We start from the raw sequence: 19,187 nt of genomic DNA, 5'->3' as shown, positions 1-19,187 counted from the left end.
TCCTTTATCTGATATGTCGTTTGCAAATATCTTCTCCCATTCTGTCAGTTGTCTTTTGATTTTATTAACTGTTTCCTTTGCTGTGCAAAAGCTTTTGATTTTGATGAAATCCCAATAGTTTATTTTTGCCCTGGCTTCCCTTGCCTTTGGCGTTGTTCCTAGGAAGATGTTGCTGCGGCTGAGGTCGAAGAGGTTGCTGCCTGTGTTCTCCTCAAGGATTTTGATGGATTCCTTTCGCACATTGAGGTCCTTCATCCACTTTGAGTCTATTTTCGTGTGTTGTGTAGGGAATTGGTCCAATTTCATTTTTCTGCATGTGGCTGTCCAATTTTCCCAGCACCATTTATTGAAGAGGCTGTCTTTTTTCCATTGGACATTCTTTCCTGCTTTGTCGAAGATGAGTTGACCATAGAGTTGAGGGTCTATTTCTGGGCTCTCTATTCTGTTCCATTGATCTATGTGTCTGTTTTTGTGCCAGTACCATGCTGTCTTGATGATGACAGCTTTGTAATAGAGCTTGAAGTCCAGAATTGTGATGTATCTTATGGTTTGGGGTGCAATTGTAAATGGGATTGATTCATTAATTTCTCTTTCTTCTGTCTTGCTCTTGGTATAGAGAAATGCAACTGATTTCTGTGCATTGATTTTATATCCTGACACTTTACTGAATTCCTGTACAAGTTCTAGCAGTTTTGGAGTGGAGTCTTTTGGGTTTTCCACATATAGTATCATATCATCTGCAAAGAGTGATAATTTGACTTCTTCTTTGCCGATTTGGATGCCTTTAATTTCCTTTTGTTGTCTGATTGCTGAGGCTAGGACTTCTAGTACTATGTTGAATAGCAGTGGTGATAATGGACATCCCTGCCGTGTTCCTGACCTTAGCGGAAAAGCTTTCAGTTTTTCTCCATTGAGAACGATATTTGCGGTGGGTTTTTCATAGATGGCTTTGATGATATTGAGGTATGTGCCTTCTATCCCTACACTTTGAAGAGTTTTGATCAGGAAGGGATGCTGTACTTTGTCAAATGCTTTTTTAGCATCTATTGAGAGTATCATATGGTTCTTGTTCTTTCTTTTATTGATGTGTTGTATCACATTGACTGATTTGCGGATGTTGAACCAACCTTGCAGCCCTGGAATAAATCCCACTTGGTCGTGGTGAATAATCGTTTTAATGTACTGTTGAATCCTATTGGCTAGTATTTTGGTGAGAATTTTCGCATCTGTGTTCATCAAGGATATTGGTCTATAGCTCTCTTTTTTGATGGGATCCTTGTCTGGTTTTGGGATCAAGGTGATGCTGGCCTCATAAAATGAGTTTGGAAGTTTTCCTTTCATTTCTATTTTTTGGAACAGTTTCAGGAGAATAGGAATTAGTTCTTCTTTAAATGTTTGGTAGAATTCCCCCGGGAAGCCGACTGGCCCTGAGCTTTTGTTTGTTTGGAGATTTTTAATGACTGTTTCAATCTCCTTACTGGTTATAGGTCTGTTCAGGCTTTCTATTTCTTCCTGGTTCAGTTGTGGTAGTTTATATGTTTCTAGGAATGCATCCATTTCTTCCAGGTTGTCAAATTTGTTGGCATAGAGTTGCTCATAGTATGTTCATATAATAGTTTGTATTTCGTTGGTGTTAGTTGTGATCTCTCCTCTTTCATTCATGATTTTATTTATTTGGGTCCTTTCTCTTTTCTTTTTGATAAGTCGGGCCAGGGGTTTATCAATTTTATTAATTCTTTCAAAGAACCAGCTCCTACTTTCGTTGATTTGTTCTATTGTTTTTTTGGTTCTATTTCATTGATTTCTGCTCTGATCTTTATGATTTCTCTTCTCCTGCTGGACTTAGGGTTTCTTTCTTATTCTTTCTCCAGCTCCTTTAGGTGTAGAGTTAGGTTGTGTACCTGAGACCTTTCTTGTTTCTTGAGAAAGGCTTGTACCGCTATATATTTTCCTCTCAGGACTGCCTTTGTTGTGTCCCACAGATTTTGAACCGTTGTATTTTCATTATCATTTGTTTCCATGATTTTTTCAATTCTTCTTTAATTTCCCGGTTGACCCATTCATTCTTTAGAAGGATGCTGTTTAGTCTCCATGTATTTTGGTTCTTTTCAAACTTCCTTTTGTGGTTGAGTTCTAGCTTTAGAGCATTGTGGTCTGAAAATATGCAGGGAATGATCCCAATCTTTTGATATAGGTTGAGTCCTGATTTAGGACCGAGGATGTGATCTATTCTGGAGAATGTTCCATGTGCACTAGAGAAGAATGTGTATTCTGTTGCTTTGGGATGAAATGTTCTGAATATATCTGTGATGTCCATCTGGTCCAGTGTGTCATTTAAGGCCTTTATTTCCTTGCTGATCTTTTGCCTGGATGATCTGTCCATTTCAGTGAGGGGAGTGTTAAAGTCCCCTACGATTATTGTATTATTGTTGATGTGTTTCTTTGATTTTGTTATTAGTTGGTTTATATAGTTGGCTGCTCCCACGTTGGGGGCATAGATATTTAAAATTGTTAAATCTTCTTTTGGACACACCCTTTGAGTATGATATAGTGTCCTTCCTCATCTCTTATTATAATCTTTGGCTTAAAATCTAATTGATCTGATATAAGGATTGCCACTCCTGCTTTCTTCTGATGTCCATAAGCATGGTAAATTCTTTTCCACCCCCTCACTTTAAATCTGGAGGTGTCTTCGGGCTTAAAATGAGTTTCTTGGAGGCAACATATAGATGGGTTTTGTTTTTTTATCCATTCTGATAGCCTGTGTCTTTTGACAGGGGCATTTAGCCCATTAACATTCAGGGTAACTATTGAGAGATAGGAATTTAGTGCCATTGTATTGCCTGTAAGGTGACTGTTACTGTATATGGTCTCTGTTCCTTTCTGATCTACCACTTGTAGGCTCTCTCTTGTAGGCTCTCTCTTTGCTTAGAGGACCCCTTTCAAGATTTTCTGTAGAGCTGGTTTGGTGTTTGCAAAGTCTTTCAGTTTTTGTTTGTCCTGGAAGCTTTTAATCTCTCCTTCTATTTTCGATGATAGCCTAGCTGAATATAGTATTCTTGGCTGCATGTTTTTCTCGTTTAGTGCTCTGAAAATATCATGCCAGCTCTTTCTGGCCTGCCAGGTCTCTGTGGATAAGTCAGCTGCCAATCTAATATTTTTACCATTGTATGCTACAGACTTCTTTTCCCGGGCTGCTTTCAGGATTTTCTCTTTGTCACTAAGATTTGTGAATTTTACTATTAGGTGACGGTGTGTGGGCCTATTCTTATTGATTTTGAGGGGCGTTCTCTGAACCTCCTGAATTTTGATGCTTGTTCCCTTTGCCATATTGGGGAAATTCCCCCCAATAATTCTCTCCAGTATACCTTCTGCTCCCCTCTCTCTTTCTTCTTCTTCTGGAATCCCAATTATTCTAATGTTGTTTCGTCTTATGGTGTCACTTATCTCTCGAATTCTCCCCTCATGGTCCAGTACCTGTTTGTCCCTCTTTTGCTCATCTTCTTTATTCTCTGTCATTTGGTCTTCTATATCACTAATTCTTTCTTCTGCCTCATTTATCCTAGCAGTGAGAGCCTCCATTTTTGATTGCACCTCATTAATAGCTTTTTTTATTTCAACTTGGTTAGATTTTAGTTCTTTTATTTCTGCAGAAAGGGCTTTTATATCTCCCGACAGGGTTTCTCTAATATCTTCCATGCCTTTTTCGAGCCCGGCTAGAACCTTGAGAATTGTCATTCTGAACTCTAGATCTGACATATTACCGATGTCTGTATTGATTAGGTCCCTAGCCTTCGGTACTGCCTCTTGTTCTTTTTTCTGTGGTGAATTTTTCCATCTTGTCATTTTGCCCAGATAAGGGTATATGAAGGAGCAAGTAAAATACTAAAAGGGTGGCAACAACCCCAGGAAAATATGCTTTCACCAAATCAGAAGAGCTCCCAAATCGTGAGGGCGGAGAAAGGGGATAAAAAGAGGTTCAAAAAGGAAGAGAGAAAAAAAAAAGAAAAGAAAAGAATTAAAAAAAAGAAAACAAATAAAGGAAAATATAAAAAAGAAAAAATATATATATTAGATAAACTAGTTAAAAAACGTTAAAAAAGAAAAGGGTAAAAAATTTAAAAAAAATTTTACCTGAAGGCGAGAAAAAAGAAAAAAAAAAAGAAAAAGAAAAAAATTAAATTAACTGCAACTCTAAAAAAAAATCACAGGCAGAAAGCCATGAGTTCCGTGCTCTGCTTTCTCCTCCTCTGGAATTCTGCTGCTCTTCTTGGCATTGAAACCACACTCCTTGGTAGGTGAACTTGGTCTTGGCTGGATTTCTCGTTGATCTTCTGGGGGAGGCGCCTGGTGTAGTGATTCTCAAGTGTCATTGCCCCAGGCGGAATTGCACCAGGCTGAGTAATCCGCTCGGCTTTGCTTTCAGGAGCTTTTGTTCCCTGAGCGCTTTCTGTAGAGTTCCGGAGGATGGGAATACAAATGGCGGCCTCCTGGTCTCCGGCCCGGAGGAGCTGAGAGCCTGGGGCCCCATTACTCTGTGCGGCCTCAGAGAACAGCGCCCAGTTACTCCCATCTGCCTGACCTCCGGCCGCGCTCCGAGCTCATCGAGCTGTGAGCTTACTGTCGGCTCTGTCTTTGTAGCCGGTTTTCCCATTCCAATACCGGCAAGCTCTGCGACACTCAGACACCCCTGATCCTTCTGTAACCCTGTGGGACCTGAGGCCACGCTGACCCCGCGTGGGCTTCGCCCCGGTTTAGCCTCTGGAGCGATGTCCCTCAGTGGAACAGACTTTTAAAAGTCCCGATTTTGTGCTCCGTTGCTCCACCGCTTGCGGGAGCCGGCCCCTCCCCCCGGTGTCTATCTTCCCATCGCTTTGGATTCACGTCTCCGCCGGTCCTACCTTTCAGAAAGTGGTTGTTTTTCTGTTTCCAGAATTGCTGTTCTTCTTCTCTTCGATCTGCCGATGGATTTGTAGGTGTTTGCAATCTTTAGATAAGCTATCTAACTGATCTCGGCTAGCTGATGTAGTCTTAGCCTGCTACTTCTCCGCCATCTTGACTCCTCTCCAGTTTGTCAATATTTTTAAAGCTTTTCAAAGAACCAGCTTTTAGTTTCATTGATTTTTTTTTAAAGATTTTATTTATTTATTTGAAGATCACAAGTAGGCAGAGAGGCCGGCAGAGAGAGAGAGAGGAGGAAGCAGGCTCCCTGCTGAGCAGACAGCCTGATGCAGGACTCAATCCCAGGATCCTGAGATCATGACCCGAGCCGAAGGCAGCGGCTTAACCCACTGAGCCACCCAGGCGCCCTCGTTGATTTTTTTTTAATTGTCTTTTTTTTTTTGAGTCTCTATTTCATTTCTTTCCACTCTGTTGTTATTTCTTCCCTTAACTTTGGGCTTTTTCTGCATATTTTCTAGTTCCATTAAGTGTAGAAATAGATCGTTTATTTGGGATTTTTCCTGTTTCTTGAGGTAGGCCTGTATTGCTGTGGACTTCCCTCTCAGAACTGCTTTTGTGCCATAGATTTTTGGAAAGTCATGTTTCTATTTTCATTTGTCTCAAGGTATTTTTTAATTTCCTCTTTGATTTCCATGTTGACCCATTGGTTGTCTAGTAGTGTGCTGCTTAGTTTCTGTGTGCTTGTGTTTTTTCTAATTTTTTTTTCTTGTAATTGATTTCTAGTTTCGTGCTGTGGTCAGAAAAGAGGTTTGACATAATTCAGTCATCTTGAATTTATTGAAACTTATATTGTTGCCTTATAGGTTACCCGTAATATAGAGTAGCCCACATGCACTTGAAAAGAATGTGTATTCCACAGTTTTTAGATGAAATATTCCATATGTATATCTATTAAGTCTATTTGGTCTAAGGTGTCATTTAAGGCCAGTGTTTATTAATTTCTGTCTGGATAATCTATCCATTGATGTAAGTGGGATATTAAAGTCTCCTGCTATTATTAACTTTACTGTTAATTTTTCCACTTTTGTCTGTTAACATTTGCTTTCTAGATTTAGGTGCTCTCTAGATGTTGGGTGCATAAATATTTATCAATGTTATGTCCTCTTCTTGGATTTATTCCTTTGTCACTATGTAATGCCATTCTTTTATTGTCTTACAATCTTTGTTTTAAAATCCATTTTGTCATTTATAGGTATTACTACTCTACCTTTTTTTTTCACTTGAATTTGTGTGGAATATCTCTTTCCAATTTTTTTTTTTTTAATTTTACTATTTTTTTTTTAAATTTTTATTTTTTATAAACATATATTTTTATCCCCAGGGGTACAGGTCTGTGAATCACCAGGTTTACACACTTCACAGCACTCACCAAAGCACATACCCTCCCCAATGTCCATAATCCCACCCTCTTCTCCCAAACCCCCTCCCCCCATCAACCCTCAGTTTGTTTTGTGAGATTAAGAGTCACTTATGGTTTGTCTCCCTCCCAATCCCATCTTGTTTCATTTATTCTTCTCCTACCCACTTAAGCCTCCATGTTGCATCACCACTTCCTCATATCAGGGAGATCATATGATAGTTGTCTTTCTCTGCTTGACTTATTTCGCTAAGCATGATTCGCTCTAGTTCCATCCATGTTGTCGCAAATGGCAAGATTTCGTTTCTTGTGATGGCTGCATAGTATTCCATTGTGTATATATACCACATCTTCTTGATCCATTCATCTGTTGATGGACATCTAGGTTCTTTCCATAGTTTGGCTATTGTGGACATTGCTGCTATAAACATTCGGGTGCATGTGCCCCTTTGGATCACTACATTTGTATCTTTAGGGTAAATACCCAATAGTGCAATTGCTGGGTCATAGGGCAGTTCTATTTTCAACATTCTGAGGAACCTCCATGCTGTTTTCCAGAGTGGCTGCACCAGCTTGCATTCCCACCAACAATGTAGGAGGGTTCCCCTTTCTCCACATCCTCGCCAGCATCTGTCATTTCCTGACTTGTTGATTTTAGCCATTCTGACTGGTGTGAGGTGATATCTCATTGTGGTTTTGATTTGTATTTCCCTGATGCCAAGTGATATGGAGCACTTTTTCATGTGTCTGTTGGCCATCTGGATGTCTTCTTTACAAAAATGTCTGTTCATGTCCTCTGCCCATTTCTTGATTGGATTATTTGTTCTTTGGGTGTTGAGTTTGCTAAGTTCTTTATAGATTCTGGACACTAGTCCTTTATCTGATATGTCATTTGCAAATATCTTCTCCCATTCTGTCAGTTGTCTTTTGATTTTGTTAACTGTTTCCTTTGCTGTGCAAAAGCTTTTGATCTTGATGAAATCCCAATAGTTCATTTTTTCCCTTGCTTCCCTTGCCTCCAAAACTGCTAGAACTCATACAGGAATTCAGTAAAGTGTCAGGATATAAAATCAATGCACAGAAATCAGTTGCATTTCTCTACACCAACAGCAAGAGAGAAGAAAGATATATTAAGGAGTCAATCCCCTTCACAATTGCATCCAAAACCATAAGATACCTAGGAATAAACCTAACCAAAGAGACACAGAATCTATACTCAGAAAACTATAAAGTACTCATGAAAGAAATTGAGGAAGACACAAAGAAATGGAAAAATGTTCCATGCTCCTGGATTGGAAGAATAAATATTGTGAAAATGTCTATGCTACCTAAAGCAATCTACACATTTAATGCAATTCCTATCAAAGTACCATCCATCTTTTTCAAATAAATGGAACAAATAATGCTAAAATTTATATGGAACCAGAAAAGACCTCGAATAGCCAAAGGGATATTGAAAAAGAAAGCCAACGTTGGTGGCATCACAATTCCGGACTTCAAGCTCTATTACAAAGCTGTCATCATCAAGACAGCATGGTACTGGCACAAAAACAGACACATAGATCAATGGAACAGAATAGAGAGCCCAGAAATAGACCCTCAAATCTATGGTCAACTCATCTTCGACAAAGCAGGAAAGAATGTCCAATGGAAAAAAGACAGCCTCTTCAATAAATGGTGCTGGGAAAACTGGACAGCCACATGTAGAAAAATGAAATTGGACCATTTCCTTACACCACACACAAAAATAGACTCAAAATGGATGAAGGACCTCAATGTGCGAAAGGAATCCATCAAAATCCTTGAGGAGAACACAGGCAGCAACCTCTTCGACCTCTGCCGCAGCAACATCTTCCTAGGATCTCTTTCCAATTTTTAATTTTCAGTCTATATATATCTGTAGACCTGAAGTGAGTCATATTTCTAAATAGGAACTTTCCTTTTTCAAGACTTTTTAACATTTCTTATAAGGCCAGTTTAGTGCTGATGAACTACTTTTTTTTCCTTGTCTGGGAAACTCTTCATCTGTCCTCCAATTCTGAGTGATAACCTTACTGGGTAGAATATTCTCAGTTGTAAATTTTCCCCTTTCTGCACTTCAATATATCCTGCTACTCCTTTCAGACTGCCAGAATTTCTGCTGAAAAATTAGCTTGACAGTCTTATAGTGTTTCCCTTGTTTGTGATTATTTATTTTTTATCTTGCTGCCTTTATTTATTTATTTATTTAGACAGAGGGAATGTGTGTGAGCTGGGGGTTGTAGGGGCAGAGGGAGGAGAAGAGAGAAATACAGGGCTTGATCTCACCACTCTGAGACTATGACCTGAGCTGAAGTCAAGAATTGAATGCTTAACCAATTAAACCACCCAGGTGCCCTCTCTTACTGCCTTTAAGATTCTTTCTTTAACTTTTGCCATTTTGATTATAATATTTTTAATTAAAATAGGTTTGGTTTAGATATCTTCGGGTTCATTTTGTTGAGGACTCATTGCTTTCTGGACTTGGATGTCTCCTTCTTTCCCTATGTTAAGGAAATTTTCAGTCATTATTTCTTCAAATAACTTTTCTGTCCCTTTCTCTTCTCCTAATGTGAATATTAGTATGCTTGATGTTGTCTCATGGGTCCCTTGTTCTCATTTCTAAAAGATTTTTTTTCTTTTTGCTGTTCTGATTGGGCATTTCCACTATTTTTTTTTTCATTCAGTTTGTTGATTCATTCTTCTGTATTTGCTATTGATTCTCCTCAGTATTTTTTTATTTCAATTATTGCATTCTTCAGCATTGATTCGTTCTTTCTGACATTTTTAATATCTGTTGAAGTTCTCACTGTGTTTCTCTACTTTTTCCAAGATTGATGAGTATCTTTATGACTATTACTTTGAACTCCTTATCAGATAAATTACTTACCTTTTTTTCATTAGGGCTTATTTCCTAGTTTTTGATGTTGTTCTTTTGTTTGGGACATATTCCTATGTTTCCTCTTTTTTTTTTTTTTTTTTTAATTTCTGGATTTGTTTCCGTAAATTAGGTAGCATCTCTTGGTCTTGAAGGAGTGACCTTGTGTAGAAAAATCCCCTTTATACACTAGATGTGCTTGGCAGCTTTGGCAAGCATGGGTTAGGAAGGTCTTTGGAGTTGTTGCACTGTGGCCGTCTTAACAGGATACTAGAGCTTGAGTGGCCAGAGGCCAGGAGGGTTTCTGGGAATCTTGTGCAGGAGGCTGCTTTGTTTGGATAGATGGAGTAGGCACAGGCTGGTGGGAGAGGTCCAGGATGTGTTGTGCCAGTGCCACGTTGGTGGGGTGGTGTCTGGTGCAGGTTATACAGTCCCATAGCATGCCATGCTGGGGCTGACTTGATAGGATGGCTGGAGCTAATATAGGCACAGGCTAGGGGTTCCCAGGCATATTACCAAGGTCCCTTTGGTGGGATGGCAGGATCAGACAAAGACTGCAGAATTCCAAAGCATACCATGCCAAGACTGTAGTAATAGCACAGTTGGAACTGTGTCACAGGTATTGGGACCTTGAGCATGCTGTGCAGTGCCATCTTTTAAGGACAGCTGGAGCTGGTATGGGCCCAGAAACCAGGGTGAACTGGGATGGCCTCACCAGATCAGCTAGAGGACCTGTACCCTATTCTTTTCTGCACCATCAAGATGGAAGGATAATGTAAAAAATGGTGCTCACCAGCTCTTTTGATTTTGGTGAGAGTTCAACAGTTTTCTGCCCATTTGACAGTCATTCTAGGATGGATTTCCTTTACTTACAGTCTAGTTTCTCTTTAAACCACTGCTCTTTCTCTTTGCCTCATTGTGGCAAATCTGCATGGGAGTGGTATCTCTCCTTACTACAGGTTACCACAATGGGAGTGGCATTCCCATTGTTAACTTGCCTTTATCTATCCTGCCCTTCTGTGTGTGGTCCTTTATCTTTTGTTGTATAGAAGGCTGTTTAATGAGCCTTTAGTTCTTCTCCAGAATTATTCTATATGTAGTTGTAAATTTGGTGTGTCCATGGGAGGAGGTGACTTCAGGGTCTTTTTATGCCATCATCTTGGATTATCTCTCCATAACAAAAATTTAAATATCCAGGTTTACCATGGATATGGTAAAGACTCACATAGAATGAACATTGTAAACAATGTATTGTTAATAAAGACATGAGAGGATGAAAAAGCCTGAAGTTTAGAGAATGGACAGGTTATGAAGCACAGTACTGCTGCTGTGGAAGGTGAGTGTGAGTTGGAGAAACTGAGAGGAGATGAGGCTGGAAAGAATATTAATAACTTATTTGTTAGTGTGCTATAGTGTTAAGTACTATAACACTACAATAAATGTCTTATGCACATCTTACGTCATCTTCACAACAGCATTATGAGGTAAGTATTATCCTCACTTTAGATGGTTAAATTTTTGTCTCGCCATCGTATAACTATCAAGTGACTTAGCCAAAATTCTAACCCAGATATGATTTCAAATTCTGAGTTCTTAACCACTTAACTTTGAGATGAAACCATGGAAAACATTCACTACGGTGCTAAAGTGTTTCCACTTTATCCAAGGGCATCATGAAATAATCAAAGATATTTAAGTAGTTAAGTGTCCTAGGTGATTTACATTTTAAAAATAATACCTTTCAGCTCGGAGGATGGTTTAAATCAGAGGGAAACTTGGGGCAAGGAGATAAACTAGAAAAAGAAAAGAATTATAAAGATCTGAAATAGAACATTCAGGCAGCAAATATTTATTGACTACCTTTTGTATGACAGCCATTGTACTAGATGCTCGACCATCTACAAAGATGAAAATTGTTGATCCCTACTTTCAAAAAAATTTAAAATCTAGAGAAAGATATGCAAGGAAACCTTTATAATGACCATAGGAGTAATATACAATATGTAACACTGTGCAAGTAATGGGATAGGGAATTCAGATTATGCTTTGCAGAGAAGGTAGCCCATGAGCTGACATGACACATGCGTGGAACTTTGCATACAGACAAGGGAGATTTATGGAATTCAGGAAAAGGAAACTTATGAGAGGATGGAAGTACAGTATGTGGAACATACACTGAAAGTTATTCATTGTTTATATGATATTCAAGCTTAACTGGGCATCCTGTATTTTATCTGATAACCCTATTGGCCACCTACAAACTTTCCATATATACAACAGTGTTTTCTCCCTTCTTTTCTGTCTCCACAGAAGAAATACTCCTCTTCTTCCTTGGTATTCAAGCTCCACACATGTTTTGCATCAAAACTTCTCCTTTAACTTCTGAATAACCTCGTGGCATCAATTATCACCTTTGTACTGATCTCTCCCTTGAATCAAAATTTCCCCTTTGCCCTTAAAACCATTCTCACTTTTAATGTAGTTTAGGCCATTTTTATTTTTCACAGCATTAGTAATAATCCTTCATTTGTTCTTCTAGCCTCCAGTCTGGTATTTCTTCAGATCTGCTTCCAAGCTGCTGATGGAATAACCTTTGTAAAATATAGCTCTTATCATGTCACTCCTATTCTTCTATCCTTCAGTGATCTCCACAACTTCCAGGTTAAGGCTTGTATTTTTTTTTTTTTTTTTTTTTTTTTACTTTTTACACAAGCTCTTTATGACCTACCCTCTCTCTTTGACTCTATTATCTATAGTCGCATCTACCAGCACTCTTCCAAAAGCACTAGTCCAGCTGTTTAGAGTACCAAACCATGCCATTCTTGTTCAAATCTCAAAGCTTCCAGTGTGCTGTCCTTTTTTTCTGGTTATCTCTCTACCTTCTTGTGCCCTGCTTCATCGAGCTAACACTTACACATCACATACTACATTGTCTAGGAAACTTTCCCTGTATCTTACAAATCTGATCAGGATATCCTTTCTCTACATTCCTGTAAAAAAAATCTGTCAAGCAGCTACCTTCTTATATTGTAACTGCTGATTTGCTTATCCCTCTATTAGACTAAGAGCTTTTCAGAGAAGAGACTAATTGATTTTATAAACATCACAATAACCATAATAATATCTGTAGCATAGAATAGGAATGCAGTAGATATTGGCTGAATAGTTGATTGATTGAATAACTGTATTTAAAAGCTATTGTGGAAATAGAAACAATACAACTTGGTAATTTATTAAACAAAGATGATGGGGGAAAGGGAAGCCAAAGACAGGGAAGTCTCTTTTACTGAGACTGCAACTTGGATTACTGATGTCACTGACTTAAATAGGGAACTTGGGAGGAGTAGGTTTGGAGGATGGGCAATATAAGAGATTTCATTCGGGATATATTTAGTTTGAAGTACTGTTTGACATCAAGGTGGAAGTAATCAATAAATAGCAGTAAACCAAGCTTGAAAGTAGAAATAGTAGCATGAGGGCTGTTGAGAGAGAACTGTAGTATAAAGAATGGAGTTGATAACTTCTGTAATGTTTAACCCTCCACCTGCTACATACTTGAACTTGATGCATATATAAACAACATTCACCCATTCATTTAGTATTTCATTTAATATATATTGTGTTTCTTTTATGTGTTCAGACAAGCAGTAAATGTGAGATTATAAAAATTTCTAAATTGTGGTTCCTCTCCTGGATCAGGTAACAGTTTAGCAAAAGATCCAAAAACAAAACAAAACAAAAAACTATAAAATGTAAGAAATGCTATACAAAAGAGTTGGTGAGGTGTTATGAGAGCCTAGATAATAATTAAGGAAACAGATTCTGCTCTAGGAAATTGAAAATTACTTTAAGAGGAAATGATAATTAAACGTAATGTTTTCAAGAATGCATATCATACTAGGTGAAGAAGCAGCTAGTTTTCTAAATTCTTTTCAGTTTGGAAATTTTGTTTCGCTTCAAGTTTTGTCAAGAAAAATGTCAGAGAACTGAAAAAATACAACTGCCCTCTTGAATAATATTACAACAGTGATCTTTAAAACTCCCTTCTTATTCCTTATTTTAGTCTTAGAATTATGTTGTTTAAGAGTGGGACAAAAACCCTGAAAACCAGACATTTTAATGAATAACAGTGGTTGACTTTCCAATGAGTAATAATCACTTTGTGGATTCTTTATCTAAATTTATTCAGTAAACATGAACTTGAAGTCCCATCAGCAGCAATGTTGTTAGACTAATTGTTTATATATCACTAAATTTTAGGTAATATTTCAGAAAAGATGAAAAGGATCAGAAAATTTTAAAGGAAGAGGGACATGAATTTGTCTTATAGTTTAAGAGGGGTCTGGTTATGTTTTTCTTATTGGTGTTTCCTATTTTTATTGAAATTGTTTCTAGAAACAGAAGGGAAAGAAAGAGTCAAACATATTGACCCTATTAGCATGATGAATTTCGTTAGTATATACTGTATCATGGAAGCATCTTAAAACTTCCTTTATTTTAATATACATATCTTGTTTGGAAAGTAAGGACAGTATAAATTATTAAAGTTCCATTGAGGCTATTCAAGGTGGTCATCAAGACAATTCTGTGTACTCTATGTGAAATATATGGTTACCCTATTTGTAGACAAATTGAGTTCTTTCCAGAGGAATTTGGCACAGCTCTAAAGAAACCTTTTATTTTCTCTTCATTTTCTGCCAGTTGACTAAAAAAACCTCAAACTAAGTTTGGAAACTTGTGTTGATTATGATTCTACTGATTGCGAGAATGTGTGTATATGTATGCGTGTATATAGATACAAAACATAGTTTAGCGAGCCTTTTTTAAGAGCTACCCAATTTGGCCATCTGCTTTCAAGCATCCCGCAACATTAGAAAAACCACATCCTTTGCTGCTTACTGTAGGAAGTGAGTATCCAATAAATATATTCTCTGTTCTCTAGTAAACAGAGGAATAATTTATTGCTGTATATGTATTGTTACTTTGGCTATGGAATTAGGGATGGCAAAATAGGCTGTTATTTTCATTGTATAACATCTCTGATAAGGTTTTAGAGAAAGCCTATTTGTGAAGCTATGTTACACAATGTATGAAAATAACCTTTACACTGAATTATTAAAATATGTCATGTGATCATCTGTATAGAGGGGAGCTAACACGGTAAGAGGAAAATGCATAATAGTTTTCTAAGATCACCTTGACCCCACCCTGAAGACTCATATTTAATATGCTAAATCAAAGTTTCTGTTATTATTTATCATTTTATTCTCCAGATATCATTTAGTCAGCTAAGAAATACAAGTTTGTACAATGAACAATGTACTGTGTTAAACAATTACTTGAAAACAAGATTAAAACATGGTCTTCTGTCTGCTAGGAACTTGTAATTTTCTGAAAGCGTGAGATTTCCACATGTGAAAAGTTAAAAAAGCACAACTAGGCAGCACATAAGCGAACAATAAGGAGCTCAAAGGAAGGGGAAAGAATGACTAATATGACCATTTTTCTGAGAAACTTTGAAGAAAAATTAGGATTTGAGTTGGGTGGGTTGAATTTGGCCAGGCAGAGTCAAGGAATGAAAGTTTTTATATAACAGGTACAAAAATAAACACGGGATGGAGGGCAAAAGGAAACCCACTCATCTTAAAAAAAGTTAGGAGTCTGGGGCACCTGGGTGGCTCAGTGGGTTAAGCCTCTGCCTTCGGCTCAGGTCATGATCCCAGGTAATGATCCCAGGGTCCTGGGATCGAGCCCCACATCTGGCTCTCTGCTCAGCAGGGAGCTTGCTTCCGCCCCACCCCACCTGCCTCTCTGCCTACTTGTGATCTCTCTCTCTCTGTCACATAAATAAATAAAATCTTTAAAAAAAAAAAAAGTCCCCATGTTGCATCACCACTTCCTCATATCAGGGAGATCATATGATACTTGTCTTTCTCTGCTTGACTTATTTCGCTAAGCATGATACGCTCTAGTTCCATCCATGTTGTCGCAAATGGCTGGTGATTCACAGACCTGTACCCCTGGGGATAAAAATATATGTTTATAAAAAATAAAAATTTTAAAAAGAAGTTAGGAGTCAGGTTGTGACATATCTTAAATATAAAGCTGAGAAGTTTAAATAATAATAAGCCAATAATCTCATAGAAGATCTTGTTTTGTTATAGTGATAAAAACACATAACAGAATCTATTCTCTTGACAAATTTTTAAGTGTATAATACAATAATATTAACTATATGTATTAACTTCAGTGAATCTCTAGACCATTTTTATCTTGCATGTCTGAAAGTCTGCACCCATTGAACAGCAACCCTGTATTTCCACCTCCCCCAATGTCTGGCAGCCATCATCCTACTTTCTGCTTCTATGATGGTGACTATTTTAGATACCTCATATACATAGAATTATGCATCATTTGTCCTTCTGTGACTGGTTTATTTCCCTTAGTATAAGGTGTTCAGGGTTCATGATGTAGCACATTTTAGAATTTCCTTCTTTTTTAGGGCTAAATAACAGTCCATTGCCCAATAGTCTAAATATCTGCATTTTCTTTATCTATTCATCCATCAATGTATGTTTGGGTTGTTTCTACCTATAGGTTATTGCATAATACCGCCTTGAACATGGGAATGCAGTTACTTCTTTGAGCTCCTGCTTTCATTTCTTTTAGATAAATCCCCAGAAGTGGGATAGCTGGATCATATGTTAGTTCTGTTTTTAATTTTTGGAGGATCTCCACACAGTTTTCCATAGTGACTGCACTGTTTTATATTCCCATCAACGGTGCATAAGCATTCCAGTTTTTCTACATCCTTTCAACATTTATTTTCTTTTTGTTTGTTTACAGTAGTCATTCTAACAGGTATGAGGTGATATCTCTTTGTGGCTTTGATCTGCATTTTCCTCATGATTAGTGATGAACATTTTTAACATACACTTGGTCATTTGTATGTTTTATTTGGAGAAATTTCGCTTAAAGTCCTTTGGCCATTATTTAAATTGGATTATTTGTTTTTAGCTGTTGGGTTATAGGAGTTCCTTATATATTTTAGATATTAAACACCAGATTTATGGTTTACACGTATTTTCTCCTATTCTGTAAACTGCCTCTTCACTATGTTGTTTTCTTTCTATGCAGAAGTATTTACCAGTCTATTTTTGCTTTTGTTGTCTTTCTTTTGTGTGAAGTCTAAAAAAAGATTCTAAGACCAATGTAATAGAGCTTTCTGCCGATGGTTTCAGGTCTTTTATTTAATTCCTTAAACCATCCTGAGTTGATTCACAGATATGGTGTAAAAGAAGGGTCCTATTTTGCATATCCAGCTTTCCTATCACCACTTGTGGAAGAGGTTATCTTTTTCCCACAGTATAATCTCAGCACTCTTGTCAAAGACTGATCATATGTGTATGATTTTATTTCTGGGTTCTGTTTTATTGGCCCTTATATCTGTTTTTATGTTGGTATCAAATTTTTATTAATAACATATATTTTGAACTCAAGAGATGTGAGACCTCCAGCAATATTTTTTCTTAAGATTCTTTTGGCTCTTCAGGGTCCTTTGTGGAGGACATATGAATGTCCATATGAATAATAGAATTATTTTTCCTATATTTGCCATTTAGTTCTTGCCAGGGATTGCATTGAATCTGTAGATTGCTTTTGGTAGTATGAATGTTTTAACACTATTAAGTCTTCTAGTCCAAGAACATGATATATCTTTACACTAATTGTGTCATCTTTAATTTCTATCAGCATTGTTTTGTAATTTTCAGTGTATAAGTCTTTCACTTCCTTGGTTAAGTTTATTCCTAAGTATTTTATTGTTTGTGATGCTATCATAAATGGAATTTTTATCTTAATTTCCTTTTCAGATTGTTTTTTTGTCAATGTATACAAATGCAGCTAGTTTTTGTATGTTGAATTCATATTCTACAACTTTGTTGAATTTATTTATTATTTCTAACAATATGTTGGTAACATCTTTAGGATCTTCTACATACAAGATGATGTCAACTGTGAACAGAAATTTTACTTTTTCCTTTCTTTCTTGGGTACATTTTTTTCTTTCTTGATTAATTGCCCTATCTAGGACTTCTAATATTGTGTTGGATGGAAGTAGTAGGAATGAGCATTCTTGCCTTACATCTAATCTTAGAGAAAAGCTTTCAGTTTTCCACTTTTGAGTATAATATCAACTGTGGACCTTTATTAAGTTGACGTAATCCCCTCCTATTTTTGGTTTGTGGGGTGTTTTACCATGAAAGGGTTTTAAATTTTGTCAAATGCTTTTTCTGCATCTATTGACATGATTATGTTATTTTTATCTTTTATTTTGTTAGTGTGGCGGATCACATTGATTGATTTTCATATATAAACAATTGTTATATCCCAGGGATGAATCCCATTTGGTTATGGTATATGATTCTTTAATGTGCTGTCGGATTCATTTTGCTAGTATTTTTTTGAGGATTTTACACCAATATTTACTGGAGAATTTGGCAGGTAATTTTCTTTTCTTGTAGTGTCTTTGTCTGGCTTTGGTATCAGAGTAATGCTGGCTTTGTAAAATGAGTTTGAATGTGTTCCCTTCTCTTCAACTTTTTTAAAGAGTTTGAAAAGGATTTGAATTAATTCTTTTTAAAAAATGTGTGGTAGAATTCCCCAGTAAAGTCATTGGGTTTTATGCTTTTTCTTTTTGGGAGGTTTTTAATTATTGATTCAATTTCCTCATTAGAGATCTGTTAGATTTTGTATTTCTTCATGATTCAGTTTTGTTAGGGTATGTGTTTCTAGGAATTTTATCTTCTATCTTTTGTCTTCTCGGTTAACCAAAATGTTGGTATGCAGTTGTTCATATTAGTATTTTAAGGTCCTCTTTCATTTTTTTATTTTATTTAGGTCTTGTCTTTTTGTTAGTCTAGCTGAAGGTTTGTCAGTTTTGTTGATTTTTTTTTTTTTTTAGTTTTGTTGATTTTTTTTTTCTACTGTTTTCCTATCCTCTATTCACTTATTTCTGCTCTAATCTTTATTAGTTCCTTCTACCTCTTAACTTTCGGTTTACTTTGTTCTTTCTGGTTTCATGAGGTATAGAGTTAGGTAGCTTACTTGAGATCTTTCTTCTTTTTTTAATGTAGTTGTTTACCATTTTAAAATTCCCTCAGTACTATTTTTATTTTTTTATCCCATAAATTGAGCAATATTGTGTTCTCATTCTCATTTGTCCCAAGATATTTTCTAATTTCTCTTTTGATTTCATCTTTGTCCTATTGGTTCTTCAGGAGTATGTTGTTTAATTTCCTCCGTATTTGTGACTTTTTCAGTTTTCCTCTGCTATTGATTTCTAGTTTCATTCCACTAAGATTAGAAAGAATAGTTGGTATAATTTCAATTTTAACTTTATTAAATTTTTTAAGACTTGTTTTGTGACCTAAAATATGATCTATGTAATCTGTACTGGCAAATGTTCCATATGTGCTTAAAAAGAAAGTGTATTCTGCTATTTTGAGTGGTATGATCTTTGTATGTTTATTAGGTCCATTTGATCTTAGTGTTGTTCAAGCCTTCTGTTCCTTTGTTAATCATCTATCTGGTTGTTCTATCAGTCATTGAAAATAGGGCATAGGAATTTCTTGCATTTATTGTGTTTCTCTCTCTTTGTTCCTTCACTTCTGTCAATAATTGTTTCATGTATCTTATATTGGGTGCTTGTTTATTTATAACTGTTATGTCTTTCTGGCAAGTTGACCCATTGGTCATTAGGTAATGTCTTTCTTTGTCTCTTATAACGTTTTTTTATTTGGTCTGTTTTGTTTGATGTAAGTATGCTTACATACTTATGTACCTGCTTTCTTTTGGTTATCATTTGCATGGGATGTCTTTTTTCATATTTCACTTTCATCTGACATATGTCATTAAATTCAAATTGTGCCTGTTGTAGATATCATATAGATGTAGTTTTTTAAAATCCATTCA

General features: G+C 36.6%; 1 protein-coding gene across 1 annotated transcript in view; it reads left to right on the top strand.

Annotated features, from left to right (window-relative positions):
• The window catches only part of COL24A1 (collagen type XXIV alpha 1 chain), a gene marked incomplete at its 5' end in the record, with an annotated part of 325,357 nt that overhangs the window by 76,198 nt on the left and 229,972 nt on the right, over positions 1-19,187 (top strand). The window lies entirely within an intron of this gene.

This window comes from Mustela nivalis, assembly GCF_964662115.1.
Source record: "Mustela nivalis genome assembly, chromosome: 10".
Classification (NCBI taxonomy): Eukaryota; Metazoa; Chordata; class Mammalia; order Carnivora; family Mustelidae; genus Mustela; species Mustela nivalis.
This window is presented reverse-complemented; position numbering and strand designations above follow the sequence as displayed.